This window comes from Rhinolophus sinicus, linkage group LG07 (genome assembly GCF_036562045.2).
Source record: "Rhinolophus sinicus isolate RSC01 linkage group LG07, ASM3656204v1, whole genome shotgun sequence".
NCBI classification, from domain to species: domain Eukaryota; kingdom Metazoa; phylum Chordata; class Mammalia; order Chiroptera; family Rhinolophidae; genus Rhinolophus; species Rhinolophus sinicus.
Genome location: NC_133757.1, coordinates 80,347,298 through 80,364,165, shown reverse-complemented (window position 1 = coordinate 80,364,165; position 16,868 = coordinate 80,347,298). Strand labels below are relative to the sequence as shown.

The window sequence follows — 16,868 nt, the reverse complement described above, 5'->3', positions numbered from 1 at the left end:
TGTGAGAGAAAGAGTCACAGGGGGTGGCAGCCATTCTCACCCAGGAAAGCCTCAGTGAACTCCTTGGTGGCACGGATGGCTACCTCCCCCAGCTGTTCTAGGCTCATGCCCTGCAGCTGAGGGTGTGCTGGCTCCAGCCTCTGTAGCAGGATGAGGGTCCCCCACACCTGCTGGGTCAGGGCGGGGGCTGAAGTTAGAGCAGCTCCATTCTGCCGTCTGAAGTTGCTGCGAAATCCTGGGTCTCCAGCCACCCCAGCTCCATAGTACTGGCTTAGCAGGTGGCTGAGGGGTGGCCGGGGCTCAGAGGCCCGACTCAGGTAGTCTCCAAGGAGGGCCCCATCCAGAGCACCATTGAGGAAGGCTGTGGTGAGTGGTGATGCCTCAGGGTCCAGGAGCGTGAAGTTCCGGGGGTCAGAGAGCTTGTCCCAGCAGCCCTCAGCTCCTAGGCCTGGATTTCTCCGGGTCTGGGGGCTCTGGAGAAAAGTGAGGCCCAGGTCTCTGGCCAAAGTGACCACCAGGAGGCTGTCCACAGTGGCCGGGGACTCGGTTTTAGCATCTGGCGAGGAGGCTTGGTCATCTGGAGAGGGTGCTCTGACACCTGGAAAGGCGGCTCCCACATCAAGATTTGTGGCTCTAACATTTGGAGATACTGCTCTGACATCTGCAGAGGTGACACCTGGAGAGGTATCCCTGAGTTCTGGGGAGGTGGCTTTTATATCAGGAACCACAGCTCCAACATCTGGAAAGGTAGCTCCGGCACCCAGAAGGGTGGCTGTGCTATCCAAGGGCAAGTTTATGACCCTGTGCCCCTGCAGCCCTGCTTCTAGCCCTGCCAGAAGAGGCTCCACAGCCACTGTTGAACCATCGGGTGCCAGCACCACCCCATATTCCTGCCCACCATGCACACCATGTCGGGCCACCTCCTTGATCAAGCCTTGAAGCTCTGGGCTCAGTGCAGGGGGATCCAACTCCGTGGCCTTGAGACTCCATCCTTCCAGCACGAAGGGATAGAGGGGATCTTGCGGGCCAGAGTCCTGGGCTGACAGCCACCATACAGTGGCAGTGTGGGTGGCCTCGGTGACTGGCGCCTTCTGCTCAAGTTCAGCCAGGGCCTGGATGACCGAGTCCATGAGGAGGGGCAAGGATGCTGCAGGAGGAGGGATGGCATTAGCTTCACGGCCCAGCACCCTCTGTTCCTGAACCTCCCTCTGCTTCTTCCACATCTTCTCAATGCCCCCAACTTTCCATCTGACAACCTGTGACCCCCAACACTGTCCTCGTGTGAATGAGGAAACCGAGGCACAGACAACAGGTTAAGGAGCTCAGACTATCTAAGCACTGCGGAGCCATGGTAGGTTCATGAACAGGAGAGACACACAGCCAGGCTGGTGCTCTAAGATTGCTCCTTTGGCGGCCACGTGGAGAATGCATTTTTAGAAAGCTAGTTAGAGTAGAGAAGGGGAGCCAGTGTAGAGGTGAGAAATAAAGGTGGCCAAAGCTAGGGTGGTGGCAATATGATGGACAAAAGGGGCAGAGTCCCCAGGTATTTTGAGGGAAATATGGACAATATTTTTGTGATGGGTTGCAGTTTGGGGAATTTTAGAGGGAAAGGTGTATGGAGGATGCCCAGGGGAGGAGAGTTTGGACCTGTGCCTTGTGGGGGAAAAGTCAGCAGCTCAATCTGAAACCCAGAAGTGCTGGGCTCAGAGCTGGAATGGGTTGTTAAATAATAACTAACATTTATTAAACATTTACTATATGCTAGACACTATTCTAAGTGACTTACATAACTTAACAGATTTAATCTTCACAATGACCCTATGAGCACAGAGAGGGTAGATGACCTGCCTAAAGTCACACCACTTGGAAGAGGCAGAGGCAGAGGCAGATCTGAACCCAGAAATCCAGGGTCTTCTCCAGAGAGTCCACACTGTAATTCCTCTGTTCTTCTCTCTGCCTAAAATGCCCTTTCCTGCTTCTCCCCAAGTAAAACTCTTCTCCTTCCTGTCATATATCTAAGTCTCCTCCTCCAGGAAGCTTTCCTGATTTTTGTTCTTCTGTCCCCAGGTCTTTCCCCTACCCCTACCCAGACCTTGTGGACCTGGGAGCATCTGTGTCCCCTGACTGGTGGTTCCTTGAGCCTGGGGTCTCTTGGGGGTCTCCAGTCACTCTGTACGGGGCTGAACATAGAGGGGACAGCAGTATACTTCTGCAGAACTGATTGTCCTGCCCCAAGGCCTCTGCCTTCTGACCCACCTGTTCCCGGCTCCGGCCACAGCAATAATCCAAGCAGGATCCAGACGATACCCTGGACCACCATTGTGGGGTTCCAGCTTCCGGGGGACATATCCGGTTGACCTCAGCAGAGACCTCGGCAAAGTTGGAAGAAGACAGGCGTGGAGAACTGAACGGTGTCTTTGGCCACTGTCAAAGTCCAGCGGTGAATGACACAGCTGCCCCTTGCAGAGCTGTGGGCGGGAGGCAGTGGTGGCATGGGGACAGAGTGCCTTGGGCCAAGGTCATGTGGGTCTCAGGGGCTCCCCCATTCTATCCTGTCCCCCCAAGGCTGAGGTCAAGAGTCAGTAAGCCAGGCCCTCCCAGGAGGCACCAGGAGGCCAGGTAGTTCAGACTCCAACAAATTGCCCATTCTCAAGAGAGGTAGACTGAGGCCAACCCAGCGAGCCCTATCTGGTTCCTGATTATTCAATAACTGCTGCTGGCCACCACAGAGTACTCTGAGGTGCCCGCCCAACTGGTAAGACAGGCTGTGCGGGGGGGAGGGGAGAGGAGAGACCTGAATTTGGCACTGCCTCCTGCCTTTGCTGCCAGCTCTTCAAGCTCAGGCAGAGAACTGGTGCAGGGGCTGGGGATTATTTTGGGCAAGGTCCACTCTGAGCCCAGGGGACCAGGAAATGTCCCCTCTCATCCAGTTCCAGCTCCTGATCCCAAGGCACCAGGTGTAGCTGAGAGCAGGGATTGGGCCAGGGCCTTCCTGACCCTGGTTTTGTCCCATGCGCTGGCATCTGGGCTCACCTGGTTGACAGTGAGGGGTCCTCCTTCTTCCCCTGGTCTGTGGCTGAGTCCGGCAGAAGTGAGCCTGCCTCCCCTTTATTTGAGCGTCAGGTAGGATGGGCTCGATGTGGCTGGGGCTGCCCTGTAAATTGCTTCACTGTGGGCCTCCCACCTCAAAACCAGCCTGGTGAGTTTCCAGGTAACCCACCAGGCTGTGCATTCAGTGCAGGGCGGGCCCTGGGCGAGCCTGGGAATGCCCAGGGTTAACCAGGCCTGGGATTTCCCAGGGGGCATGCTCAGACATCCAGTTTCCTCTTTCTGGGGACCCAACATCGCTCACCACAAAGCTGGACACACAGTGGAAGCTCAGAGAATAGGGTGCTAGGGGAGAGAGTGAGTGGGGGCCACTCCCTAGGGTAATCCGAGGAAATATCTTCCTCTGAGTCCCCGTTTCCAAGGATTTGGGGATGGAGGCTCTGCCTGGTAGAGCCACGTGCAGATGTGGGCTGTGTGTCCATCTGGGGCAGGGACTAGAGTGAGGAGAGTGAAGCATCCTCCTCATGCACAAAATTTAAGGCAGTGCCAAAAATCTCAGCCATTAAGATAAGTAGTATTTTAATTCAGTATTTTAAAAAACCAAAGTGAGTGCAAAAAAAATCCACGATGAACAAAATACCAACATTTTAGATAAAGACAGGATCAGGAACAGTGTTGTGTGAAGACATACTGGAGCCATGGATAAAAGGGAAAATCATGAATTCGGATCCTGTCTTTGTGCCTCATTTGCCTTTAGTCCCAGCCCTGCATCCACCAGGGGGGAGCCCCGGGATGCTGTGGGGATGACTGTCACATGAGATTCCCCCCCTGATGCCCACTTGGGGATTACCTTGATTTAGCATTATGGACCCTGGGTGTTTACCTCTGATTTTCCCACTGATTGTGGCTTTGGGGGACTCTTGCAGTTTTATTTAACTGTTTTATGTCCATTTTACCCAGCAGGTGAATGAGCTCAGAGAGGTTAAGTAACTTGGCCAAAGTCACAAAGCTAGCACCTGAAGAAGGCTTTAAGCCAAGTGCACGTTTCCTGTGGCTGGGTCAGAATCAATGTAATTATGACCTTTTACACTGGAGAATTGTTTGCAGACTGTCTGCAGAGCGACTTCACACCCAGGAATTCATGGGCCAGCCAGACAGGCAGTCTTGAGTCCCTTTTAAAGCTTGGAGTTGGTGGCAGAGGCTGGGTCAAGTTTGAGACAGGGGCATATCATGGCTGGCCATCATTTCCCTTAGGGTCTGTTTGAGATTTGTGATCTTCTGGGGTAGGAACCTACCTCCAAGAAGCCTCCCTGATGACCCGTGGCTGCCTGATTTTCCCATCCTGGCTCCCTAGCCTAGGGTTCCTCCTTTTGACCCAGACCCACCCATTTAGGGCTGGGAGTTTCTCTATCTGGTTCTATCCCCCTGAGACTAGGAGATGCTGAGTCTTGGGGTACCCAGAAGTGCCCAATACAGGCCAGGGACCAAGTGGGCTGCAGGGAGGGATTGCTGAGTGCATGAAAGGCCTGATTGAGGATGTGGGGTCAGTTTGGGGTCAGGCGATGAAACACACGCACACATACACGCATACATACACATACAGGCCCCCACTCTCCAAGACACCTCGTCTGGGCTGGGCCTGGGTGACAGCGAAAAGGCTGGGGTTCCCATGATGAATCAGCCTCCTACCCCTACTTCACGCCCACCTCATGAGGCCCTCTTGCCAGGGTAGGTGAACAGCCCTACAGCTGCGGACAGACCAGGGGTCTCCTGAGAGCAGTCCCTGTCCAGGGAGTGGGGACAGCTCTAATGGAGGTGGCATTGTCATAGACAGGCAGAGCCCTGTAGCCTGGATCTGAAGTGAGGCTGGGACCAGGCCCAGAGGCCAGAGGAACACGAACTTGGGGCAGGACTGAGCTTGGGACCAAGGTCAGAGTTAATATTTACTTTGGTAGCTGTAATATTATAATAATGAAGACCCTGATAATAATAATAATACAAATTGCTGTCTGCGGGTTTTTGAGCTAAGATTTTATGTGCCTGTGGTTTTTTTATTCAGCTCTGGGTTTTGTTAAGAGATGTCATACAGCAGGAGTGGGTGAACTACAGCCTATGGACAAGCTGTCTGTTTTGTAAATAATGTTTCTTTGTTTGTTTGTTTATTTGTTTTCAAGGTGAAATTCACCTAACATAAAATGAACCATTTTAAAGTGTACAAATCAGTGGTATTTAGGACATTCACAATGTTGGGCAACCACCACCACTATCTAGTTCCAGAACATTTTCATCACCCTGAGATAAAATCCTGTACCCGTTTAACAGTCACTCTCCATTACTCTCCAGCCCTTGGCAACCACCGGTCTGTTTTCTGCCTCTATGGATTTGCTTGCTCTGGGTATTTCATACAAATGGAATCATATAATATGTGACTTTTTGTGTCTGGCTTTTTGTTTTTCACTGAGCATAATGTTTTTGAGGTTCGTCCACGTTATAATAACAATCAGTGCTTTTTATCATGCATCATTACTTTTTATGGCCGAATAGTATTTCATTGTATGGGTGTACCACCACTAGTTTACGTAAATGAAGGTTTATTGGAATACATCCTTTTCCATTTGTTTATATATTGTTTATGACTGTTTTCATGCTATAACAGCAAACTTCAGTTGTTTTGATAGAGACCATCTGGTGTGCAAAGCTGAAAATATTTACTGTGTGACTTCCTCCTGCCCCCAGCTTTATTGAGATACAGTTGACGTATAACAATGTGTAAGTTTAAGGTATATAGTGAGTTGGTTTGATATTTGTACATATTGCAAAATGTTTACCACAATAAGATTAGTTAACACATCCATCACCTCATATAGTTACCATTTTTTGTGGCATATATATATATATATATATATATTCTTCTTTATCCATTCATCCATCGACAGACACTTAGGTTGTTTCCAGGTCTTGACCAGTATAAATAATGCTGCAGTGAACATGGGAGTGCAGATATCTCTTCAGGGTAGTGATTTCATTTCGTTCAGCTTTATGTGGCCTTTTAATAGTTTGCTGACCTATGGTCAGCCAACTCACCCAGATTCAAATTCTCACTCTGGTGCTTACTAGCTGGAGCAAGTGGCATAATCTCTAGCTTTCATTTTGTCCATCTCTAAAATAGGACCATAGTACCAACTTCATAGGGATATTGTGAGAGTTAAACCAGCTGATAAATGTACAGAGCTTAGAACTGTGCTAGCTTGTGGAAAGCATTAGATGAGTAAGAAGTCATTTCTACCTATCTACCCACCTGCTCCAGCCTCGCCAGCAAAGGTCCAGCCCACAGGATAATCTATTATGGCCAGACTCCCACTTTCTGGTCATATATTATCAGAAATAATACATCTGGGGCATTTGTCCAACCCAGGCTTCCCTGCTAGCCCTGGCTCCCCAGCAGCCAGCTGGCCTTAGAGCTGAGCCTCAAGCCAATCTGGAACCACAGCCAAATCACTGAAGCTGGGGCAGGCCAGCTCCAGAAGTGGTTGAACCCAATTTGCCAAAGGGAAAAGCAAGTCGTGGTACGAGTCATCAGTCCCACCACCTTCAGCTGGGGCTATTCTAAGGTCCGCCACAGTCACAAGTTGACTTTAGTTGCGCCTTTCTGGGAGAGCAGAGGTGAGATTTAATCTCAGACACCTGGTCCTGGAATAGGAAAGAAGGGAGTTTTGTAACCGAGGACTGGATATTATAGCGAAATTGTGAGCTCAGCCCTTGGCAGTATGCTAGAGGCCATGAACAAATGTGAAGTAAATGGGGCCAAATGTTGGCACTCCCTGAGAAATATTTACCAAGCACCTATGGGCTTCTAGGTGTCACTACCTGGCTTTGAGAGAATGACACAGGGCAAAGGGCTTTAAACCTTTCCTCTAAATAGAACATTTCAAACATATTCTAAAGTAGAGAGAATTGTATAATGAGCCCCCATGTATATCCGTCATCCAGTTGACAAGAGTCAACTCATGAGCCATCTTATTTCTTCTGTAACCTCTACCCATTGTCTCTCCTTTGTGATGTTATCTCCCATTGATTACCATTGCCTAGATCTATTAATTCATTAGAAGTTATAACAGTGATATTGAAATGATATTAATATTATTTCTTCTTCATTTATTAGCTGGAATACCTCTCGAAAGAGAAACATGCTCTTATTTGCCATTTTGTTACCCAGTGGGACAATTCACATGGGAAAGGCAAGATAAAAAGATAAATGCGTGGGCGGCCAGTTGGCTCAGTGGGTTAGAGCACAGTGTTAGTAACACCAAGGTCGCTGATTCGATTCCCACATGGGCCAGTGAGCTGCGCCCTCCACAACTAGAGGAAAAACAACAGCTTGACTTGGAGCTGATGGGTCCTGGAAAAACTGTTCCCCAGTATGCCCCCCAGTCCCAAAAAAGATAAATGCTTGGTTCTTTTTCCCCCTAGTTTTCAAAATAATTATTGGGCCCCTTAACATCCTCCAAAGGCAGATAATGACATTCCTTTCCTATACATTTATGAACTCATGAATTTACTGAAATGGGCCAATTCACGGCAGTTCTTATCATTACTGATAATCAAATTATTCTTCCATTTTTGGCCAGTGGGGTTCTCTTCACTTTGACTCTGTGTTCTTTTGATAAGACTGTTAGGTAGCTTTCTTGCTTTATGATGTAACAAGATAAGTCAGGAACATCTTGTACGTTTCTTGCCTCCAGCCTGGGCTCAGCCATTTCTCTAAGGAGATCTTGTTTTTTTTATTAGAAGGTGACACTTAGAGACCACAGTCGAGGTGCTAGGGGTGTGCATGGCTGTTGGGTTAGGTGTTGTTTCTATGTCTTTTCACTGGACATAAATAGGCAATCCCCACTTCTTTTAAAAAAAATAAAACACATCATGAATTTTTGCTGATACTTCCAATTCATACATGGATTTTTACCTAACCTGATCCATCTTCTACCTGCACTGTATGTTCTTTTTTCCACAGTGAAAATCCAAATTCTAAATGATACCAACATTTCCTTTATTCCACAATACACACATCAATTCTCAAAATAACATACCAACAGTACCTTAAATAATACAATTAATGAAAAACAGTTTAAGGTGTTTTTTTTTCTGGTTCTTTTGTTTTTTTGAATAAATCCCATTGTGGGTGTGCCATCATCAAATTACTGTACTACAATGTTCCTTGAAGTAGTTTCTTTCTGTAGTTATGCCATTAACCTGAAGCTTTTGATTTTTAGGGAATTTTTTTGAGGATAGAAAGTTTTTATTTGCTAGTTGCAGGGGGCACAGCCCACCATCCCTTGCGGGAGTCGAACCGGCAACCTTGTGGTTGAGAGGATGCGCTCCAACCAACTGAGCCATCGGGGAGCTCAGCAGCAGCTCAGCTCAAGGTGCCATGTTCAATTTTAGTTGCAGGGGGCGCTGCCCACCATCCCTTGCGGGACTTGAGGAATTGAACTGGCAAACTTGTGGTTGAGAGCCCACTGGCCCATGTGGGAATCGAACCGGCAGCCTTCGGAGTTAGGAGCGTGGAGCTCTAACCGCCTGAGCCACCGGGCCGGCCCCGAAAGTTTTTATTTTTGAAAATAGCAGCAGCAATAGACACAACACCTCTTGATAAGATTGTGTGTTATAATTGTACAATTAGGAACACTGTCTAATTACAAAGCATCTCAAATAACAGAATTAATTGTAATAATTATTATTATCAAAAATTTCACCTTACTATTTCCCCCCATTAAAAAAGTATCTCTGAAATATACTATAACAAATGCAATTTATAGTAACTGGGTCATTCAAATGAGGTAATACCATATTACTTTTTTTATTGTAGTAAAATATACATAACATAAAATTTACCATTTTAACCATTTTCAAGTGTACAATTCACTGGCATTAAGTGCATTCACATTGTTGAACAATCATCCCACCATCCATCTCCCGAACTTTTTCGTCTTCTAAAATTGAAACTCTGTCCCCATTAAACACTAACTCCTATCCACCTCCCCCAGCCCCTGGTGCCCATCATCTATTAATACTTTCTGTCGCTATGAATTTGACTACTCTAGAGACTTCATATAAGTGGAATCATGTTGGTCTTTTGTGTCTGGCTTATTTCACTTAGCAAAATGTCTTCAGTGTTCATCCATGTTGTAGAATGGGTCAGAATTTCCTTTCTTCTTAAGAATAAATAATATTCCATTTTATGGATGGACCACATTTTGTTTATCCATTCATCTGTTGATGGACATTTGGGTTGTTTCCACTTTGGGCTATTATGAATAGTGCTGCTATGAACATGAGTAGGCAAATATCTGTTTGAGTTTATGCTCTCACTTCTTTTGGGTATATATCCAGAAGTAGAAGTGCTAGATAATATGGCATTGGATGTTTAATTTTTTGAAAAACCTCCATACTGTTTTCCATTTTCCATTACCACCAACAATGCACAAGTGTTTCCATTTCTCCATATTCTCACCAATACTTGTTAGTTTCTTTTGTTTTTATAATAGCCATCCTAGTGGGAGTAAACTGAGAGGATTATTTTTAAGATATATTATATTAGAATTATGTAAGATATTTAGATGCTTCCTAAGTCAACTCTACAAAACATATAGAGAGACATCTAGCTTCTATTCCTGTACCTTCCATCATGTTCTTTGCCTCTTCCTCAGGTCACCATTGATAATTTTTCATGGTCTATCTTTTAATTAAAAAGTAATTATATATATATATATATGTAAAAATCCACTTTGCTGTTTTTCCACTTAACACGGTTTAACCGTTTCCTGGAGGTCTCTCCATACCAGTACACAGAGATCTTCCTTATTTCTTTTTACAGCTGCATAATACTCTATTGTGTGGCTGTGCCACAATTTATTTAACTAGCACCTAGTGATGGACATACAGGCTATTTCCAGTCTTTTGATATTTTAAATAGTGCTGCTATGAAAAGCCTTATTCATTCATGTTTTCTTATTTTTGCAAGAGAATCATTGGGATATATTTCTCTAAGTGGATAAATGCATATATAATTTTGCTAGATGTCACCAGTTTTCATCCCCGCTAGTAAAGTATATGATTGTGTAAACTATACTGACAAGCTTTTTCATTTGCCTATATCTTTGCATTTTCACTGGTAAAGTATACAAGTGTGTAAAATACTCATAAGCTTTTTCATTTGGACTCTTATAGATGCTTCAAAACCTATTTCCTATATTCCCCTTTCTAGGAACGCTTCCTTTCTCTAGCTCAGTCCTGACACTGAGTGGTCGGGAGTGTCTATGTCTAACTCTGTACTTTCCAGAGTGGGAGCTCCTTTGATGCTGGCTCCAGAGCTGCCTTTTGGGGGCATTCAGCACAAGACTGAGCACAGAGGAGTGATAATAACAGAAAGTCTTTTCTCTGAACCTAGGACAGCCACTTAGCCCTGGGCCTCCCTGGCTGGGTTCTCTTGGGCCAGGAGAAAAGTACCAGGTCCAGCTGGCCAATATCCTGGCTTCTGTTGTCTGCCCTCGCGCTGAGTCGCCTGTGCCCTAGGGTGGTGACTTCGCTGTGTCACCTGCATGGCTCCCAGACAGAGGAGTGGACCTGCTTGAGGTCAGGGAGATTCCACATCTAATTCAGGCTTCCATAACACTTTCATCACCCCAGATGGAAGTCCAATATCGATAAAGTAATCACTCCCCAATTCCCCCTCTCCTCAGTCCCTGGCCAACCACCAATCTGCTGTCTGCCTGTAAGAATTACCTACTCTTGATATTTCATATGAAAGGAACCATATAATATGTGTCCTTTTGTGTCTAGCTCCTGTCATTCAGCATAATGTTTTCGAGGTTCATCCACGTTGCAGCATGTGTCAATACCTATTCCTTTTTATGGTTGAGTAATATATATATATATATATATATATATATATATATATATATATATATATATTTTTTTTTTTTAATTTATTGGGGTGACAATTGTTAGTAAAATTACATAGATTTCAGGTGTACAATTCTGTATTACATCATCTATAAATCCCATTGATGGTTGAGTAATATTTCATTGTGTGGATGGACCATTTGGGTTGTTTCCACTTTGGGCTATTGTGAATAGTGCTGCTATGCACATGTGTGTACATGTTCTTGTTTGAGTACCATTTTCCATTCTTTTGGGTCTATGTCTTGGAGTGGAATTGCTGGGTCATGTGGTAACTCTACGTTTAACTTTCTGAGGAACTACCAACGCTCCACCATTTATTTCTGTGCACATTATAGCTCTGATACCTCCCAAAGCCAGTGAGGAGAGAATTCTAAGTGGAGGGTTCTAAGTCCATTTGCAGCCAAGGAAACCAAGGCTGGGAGAGGTGGCCCCACACCACCGTACGGCTAATGGTCATAAGAATAGCTCTTGTCTGCTTAGTGATCACAGGGTGCCAGACGCTTGCTAAGGAGGATCTTAGGATTGGGTTCTCTGTAGCCTCGCCATCACTGGAATCTGACGGTGGGTTTAAATCCTGACTTGAACGAATGAATTCCTCCCTTTGAGTCACCATCTCTTTACCTATAAATGATCCCTGCCTTATTGTAGAGAATGAATGTGGTAATGTAGGCAGAGGATGGTGCCTGTATTAAGCCTTTGGTTTACAGATGGATCAAAAAACAAACAAAAAAGTAGTCAACAGGTTCAGAGGGGTGAAGTAACTTGCTGAAAGTCACACAGCAATTGGTGACTGAATCCAGCCTGCAAGTATTTTTGAGAAGTTTCCTGAAGCTTAACCTCTCTGGGAGCTAGTGAAGAGGGAGAGATTCCTAAGGCAAGTCCTCTGGGGAGTGGGGATAGTTTGCTGCTGTGTTGCTTTGCTCTTTGGGGAGCTGACCTCTGATAACACAGAAACTTGCTGAATCAGCCTGGGTGGCCTGTGGTCATGAACCACAGCAACTGGTTCCCTGGTGGAGGTCACTTTTGCCCTAACCCATTTACTCCTTTTCTTTGCTGTATAGTTTATATCACGCAGACAGAGGCAGGGTGACATCCTGTATCCCAAACAGGTGTGGGCCAGGCACGTCCTTGCATCCAGGTGTTGGCTCCTGCTTGTCCCTCTGCTCTGGGGCATCCTTCCCTCGTCGTTCTCATTTCTGCCTTGTATACACTAGAACCATCATGATCTGGTTTCCCCTCTGTCTCTCCAAGTGGGTCCCCCACACTAGCCCACGGTCCTCTTGCTCTTTGAAGATGCCACCCTCATTCAGCCCCAGAGCCTTTGCACTCGCCACTCACTGCTTGCAATGCTCTAATTCGTGTCTTCCTATGACTCAGGAATCACTCACACGTTACTTCCTCCTAGAAGCCTAGCCCTGACCACTTTATCTAAACTAGATTCCCAGTCCCCCCCTGTGAGCTCATTTTATTTGCTAATCCCAGCCAGTGAGACTTTGCCTGTTTGCCCACCTAGTTCAGAGTGATCCGACCAGTAGGATTTCTGGCCCAGGTTGGACAGGCAAGGACCTCGCCTCTGGGTGCAGTGTTGGTCCTCCCAGCTCTTACGCCTCCCCAGCAGTGCCCCTGCCCCAACTTTCTAGGAGGACATGCTCTCCATCTCTCTAGTGACTTTCTGAGGACCACGGCCTCTCCTCCCTGTGCCCCTCGAAGGCTCTCCCTGCACCCACCTGCCTCTTCGTGGCTATTGTCCTCCTCCTCCCTCAGGAATCCTCTCCCTCTCCTCCCATTTATTGTCTTTATCTCTTTTTCCCTTTTCTCCTGTTGTCCATTGAAAATGGAGCCTAAATATGGCCCTAACCTATTTACTCCTTTTCTTTGTTTGCTGTGTAGCCCCAAACCTTGAAGTCACCTGTGACTTTTCTGATTCTCTCTGTCAAAAATAAATAAATAAACAAAATAATAGTAATAATAATCCTATAAACGGAGCCACTTTAAAATGGAGCCAGACCTGCCATCTCAGAGGAATTGCCTTGTACGTCTTAGACCTCAAACCTCTGGAATGTTAAAACGGCAAAATCACCTTTGGAGAGGGCCTAAAGCAACCTTGTGCCCCCCAAAATTGTTTGCAAGGGTAACCACAAGATATGGTGACTACTAGACTAATGACAACCGGACTGAAAAGTAAAAACATTGTTTAGAATTTACATCATTATGTTATGTTATCTTCACCCACAGAAATGCCTTCCTTCTACTGATGTAATTGTTCCCCTTCCCTTTCTCCTAAACACCCCTTGCATTTGTTTCCTAATTGGAACAGTATCTGGGCTTCTGCCTGAAGTAATGATTCACGAAGAGCTATTCTTTTGGACCACAAATAAACACTTGTTGCTTCTCACTTTGAAAGGGCTTTTTTTTTCTAGGTTAACATCTCACAACCACATCTAATGTGTCAGCAGAGATCCTCTCTGCTCCACCTTTGAAATAAATTCCTCCTTTCACAACTCTCAGTCCCTCCATCGCTGCTGTGCTGACCCAGGGCCACAGCCACTTCCCTAGTATCCTCCTGCTGCTCTTGCACCCCCTTTAGTTGGTCCATAATATTGCAGCTAGAGGGAGTCTGTTAAAACCTAAGTCAGGTCCCATCCTCCTCTGCTCTGAACCCTCCGTGGCTCCCACCTTTCTCAGAGTAAAAACCTAAGTCCTGCCAGTGGCCCTTCAGGCCCTGCACAATCTATCCTGTCACCTCCCTGTCCTCATCTCCTCCCACTCTCCCCCTTGCTGACTCTTCTCCAGCCTCCCTGGTCTCTTGGCTGTTCCTTAAGACACAGTCCAGCCTCAGGGCCTTTGTACAGGCTGTGCCCTCTGCCTGCAATGTTTTTTCTCCAGATATCCCCTCCCTCCCTTCTGGACTCTGCTCAAATATCACCTCCTCAGAGAGGCCCTCCTTATCTCCTTAACTTGCTGGATTTTCCTCCCTAGCATGTAACACATAGAATACACTTTTATTCATTATGTTTCTAATTATGCTTTATATAATCTCCAGGGAGTCTGTGATCTCGTTTATTCACTGTAGGACCTCGCCTAGTACTCTCTGTGAACTTGATGTTTGTTGAATGAATATGTGCTCTCTGTCAGCTGGGGCTGGGGGGAAAACAAAAAGGATAGGTGAAAGACCCTGCCTACCCATATAGCGTTCACTAAACAATCATTCCAAGAACAATTTTGTTGTGACTGAAGATGCACAGGGAATGTGGCCACGTAGAGTATGGGCTTGAACTGAGCCCAGAAGGTGGGGAGGCCCTCAGAGAAAATGGCTTTTGAGCTGAGACCGGAAGTATAAGTAAGAGTTAGCTGAGCAGGTGAGAGGGAAAAGAGTTCTAAGCAGAGGGAACAGCATGTGCAAAGGTTTTGAGGTGGGAGAGATGGCCTTGGTAGGTTTAGAAAAAAATGGCTACAGGTGGCTGGTGTGTGGACCATGAGCAAGAGAGTGGTGAGTGAAGAGTTGGAAGGGGCTATTTGCTCCCCCATTCACCCCACTCTTCTGAACTGCTCTTGTTTTTGTTTCAAATCTCTGGTATCTCCTATCTCATCTCTCCCCCCTGCTTCCTATTTTGTGTCCTGGGAGGCTGACTTATATGGACCACTCAACAGGCTCCTTTGCCTTGTGGCTTCCGGTTGGTTTCAACCAATGGGGGAGCCACAGCAGGCATTGGAGGGAGGGAGGAGAGTGAATTCAGGGTGTTAATACCTCATCTCCTTTCCTGTATGGTCCATGCATGGTGTCTGTGTCCCTGGACTGAAGATTCACAGCCCCTGCCAGGCAGACCTCCCCACATAGCTCTATCTCGTCCAGGTACCAGTAACTACTTTGGCCTCAAGTCCCAGACCCCAGGGGTGGTGATGGCTCCTGGCTGTTCCTAGCCCCCGGGGTGCTGTACTATCTCTTTGAAACTAGTGCTTATTTTAAAAAGATATTTATTAAAATATAGCTAGCATACAATATTATATTAATTTCAGGTATACATCATAGTTATTCAACAGTACCCACCTACCACTATACAGACTTATTACCACATTATTGATTATATCTCCTGTCCTAAAGAAGTGATCACCGTGATAAGTCCAGCAACCATCTGACACCATACCACGCTATCACAATATGATTGATCTTTCCCCTCTTTTAAAATTTTCCAATTAGAGTTGACATTCAATATTATTTTATATTACTTTCAAGCATATAGTATAGTGGTTAGACATTTATATAATTTAGGAAGTGATCCCCCTGACTAGTACCCACCTGGCACTAGTTATTACTGTGTTATTGATTCTATTCCCTATACTTTACATCCCCATGACTATTTTGTAACTACCAATTTGTATTTCTTAATCCCTTCACTTTTTTCACCCTGCCCCCAACACCCCTCCTATTTATCACCCCAATAGGTCTAGTACCCACCTGACACCATACATAGTCATTACAATATTATTGACTATATTCCTTATGCTATACCCTACATCCCCATGACTACTGTGTAGCAACCAATTTGTACTTCTTAATCCCTTTCCCTTTTCACCCACTCACAACCTTCCTCCTATCTGGCAACCATCAAAATGTTCTCTGTATCTATGAGTTTGTTTCTGTTTCATTTGTTTATTTATTTTCTTTAGATTTCACTTACGAGTGAAATTATATGACTTTCGTTTTTCACTGTCTGACTTATTGCACTCAGCATAGTACCCTCTAGGTCCATCCATGTTGTTGCAGATGGCAAGATTTCATTCTTTTTTTCTGGCTGTGTAATATTCCATTGCATATACATATGTACCACTTCTTTATATAGTCACCTACTCATGGACACCCAGGTTGCCTTCTTGTCTTGGCTTATGTAATAATGCTGCAATGAACATATAGATGAGCATATCCCCTCAAAGTAGCATTTTGGGTTTGTTCAGATAAATACCCAGAAGTAGGATTACTAGGTCCTTCTTTGTTTCTTGTTATAGTCTTCATTTTAAAGTCTATTTTGCCTGATATAAGTACTACTACCCCCAGCTTTTTGTTTGTTTGTTCGTTTCCATTTTCAAGAAATGTCATTTTCCATTTCTTTACTTTCAGTCTGTGTATGTCTTTTGATCTGAAGTGCATTTCTTGTAGGCATCGTATGTAAGGGTCTTGTTTTCTTACCCATTCAGCACCCGTATCTTTGATTGAAGCATTTAATCCATTTCTATTGAAAGTAATTGTTGATAGGTATGTAGTCATTGCCATTTTATTATTCATTTATTTTATTTTATTTTATTTTATTTTGTTTTATTTTATTGTCTTAAAGAAGTCCCTGTAAGAATTCTTGTAATACTGGTTTGGTGGTGATGAACTCCTTTAGTTTTTTCTTGTCTGGGACGCTCTTTATCTGTTCTTTGAGTCTAATAATAGCTTTGCTGGGTAGAGTAATCTTGGTTGTAGGTCCTTGCTTTGTATCGCTTTGAATATTTCCTGCCAATCCCTTCTGGCCTGCGAAGTTTCTGCCGAGAAATCAGCTGGCAGTATTATGGGGGCTCCCTTATAGGTAACTGCTTTTCTCTTGCTGCTTTTAAGATTCTCTCTTTGTCTTTAACCTTTGTCCTTTTAATTATTATGTGTCTTGGTTGGCCTCTTGGGTTCATCTTGTTTGGGACTCTGCACTTTCTCAGCTTGTTATTTATTTCCTTCACCAGGTTAGGGAAGTTTTCTGTCATTATTTCTTCAAATAGGTCTTCAATTCCTTGCTCTCTCTCTCTCTTCTCCTTCTGGTACCCCTATGATGTGAATGTTGTATACTTGATGTTATCCCAGAGGCCCCTTAAACTCTCCTCAATTT

The 16,868-nt window shown here is 45.2% G+C and overlaps 1 protein-coding gene across 3 annotated transcripts in view; it reads left to right on the top strand.

The window, feature by feature from the left end:
• Window positions 1–16,868, top strand: part of CYP4F22 (cytochrome P450 family 4 subfamily F member 22) — a 57,399-nt gene that overhangs the window by 997 nt on the left and 39,534 nt on the right. The window contains exon 1 of one of the 3 annotated variants that reach the window (XM_074338004.1): window positions 2,642–3,123. The exons of the other annotated variants lie outside the window; for them this stretch is intronic. The gene's annotated coding sequence lies outside the window, so the exon portion shown is untranslated. Of the gene's footprint in view, window positions 1–2,641; window positions 3,124–16,868 lie in introns of those variants that run through there. 3 annotated transcript variants of the gene reach the window in all.